This window comes from Nicotiana attenuata, unplaced genomic scaffold (genome assembly GCF_001879085.1).
Source record: "Nicotiana attenuata strain UT unplaced genomic scaffold, NIATTr2, whole genome shotgun sequence".
Lineage (NCBI taxonomy): Eukaryota > Viridiplantae > Streptophyta > Magnoliopsida > Solanales > Solanaceae > Nicotiana > Nicotiana attenuata.
In genome coordinates this window covers 100,282-101,729 of record NW_017671896.1, presented here as the reverse complement: position 1 = coordinate 101,729, position 1,448 = coordinate 100,282, and positions in this window count along the sequence as shown.

Genomic DNA, 1,448 nt, shown 5'->3' with positions numbered 1-1,448 from the left:
GTGATTTCATTTATTTTCCTTGACCTTATTGTTTGTGACTGGTGTTCGGGTGAGGAAGAGTGTTAAAGCACGAAGGGTGGTGCCGTGCATTGTTTTGGTCAGAGAGTGTTAAAGCACGAAGGGTGATGCCGTGCATTGTTTTGGTGAGAGAGTGTTAAAGCACGAAGGGTGATGCCGTGTATGAGGAAGAGTGTAAAGCATGAAGGGTGATGCCGTGCCGCACAATGTACAATTCCGTGCCGATTATATTGATTTTTATGGTGAGGACGAGAGTAAAAGCACGAAGGGTGATGCCGTGCAGATTTTGTTGATTCTTAAAGTGAGGACGAGAGTAAAAGCACGAAGGGTGATGCCGTGCACTTGTTTGATTTCTGATTCTTGTTGATAATTGAATTATGGTGTTCCTATTGTTTACCTGATGTTTTTATGTTATCACTTGATGTTTCCCCGCAGTATGTTTTCCCCTCCCCTCCTTAACTGTACATTCCTGCTTTTATTTTCCGCTGTGTATGATTTAACTGCACAGGTTTATTCGGTAGTCTGCTCCTAGCCTCGTCACTACTTCGCCGAGGTTAGGCTAGGCACTTACCAGCACATGGGGTCGGTTGTGCTGATACTACACTCTGCACTCTTTTGTGCAGATCCCGGTGCTATAGCCTTCGGACCGCAGTGAGATTGCTGCTTCTTATTCATCAGGCGACTCGAGGTAGTCCTGCAGGCGTCCGCAGGCCTTGGCGTCTCCTTCTATTGTTTTATCTTATTTCTTTCACGTATTCCCAGAGACAATGTTGTATTATTTTTTTTCAGACCTTTATTTGTAGTACTCCTAGAGTCTGTATAATTGTGACACCAGTCTTGGGTAGTTTTGTTACGGATTGGTATTGGTAGTATTATTAAAACATTTCATTTCAGTCTTCTGCTTATTAAATTTTGTTATTTACTAAATGCTAGTTCTTAATTGTTAACGAATTAAAGTGGAAACAAGGTAAATAATTTGATTGGTTGTCTTGCCTAGCTTTCACTAGTCGGCGCCATCACGACCCCCGAGGGTGGGAAACCCGAGTCGTGACAAGTTGGTAGCAGAGCTCTAGGTTACTTAGGTCTCACAATTCACGGACAAGTAGTAGAGTCTGAGGGATCGGTACGGAAACGTCTGTACTTATCCCCCAGAGGCTACAGAGTTAGGAAAAAACTTCACATCTATTCTTTCCTATCGTGCGGTTTGGTTTCTCAATGCTAATTGAATTTCTACTCTGTTCTTTCGCAGATGCCGAGAACACGCGCTTCCTCATCCACTGATCAGCAGCCCGAGCCCCCAGCAGCAGCTCCCACGATGGGCAGAGGGCGAGGCCGAGGCCGTACCGGAGGCCGAGGCAGGGGCAGAACTTAGCTCAGAGCAGCAACACCAGCGGTAGAGCCTCAGGTTGAGTTTGATGATGAGGTTCCGT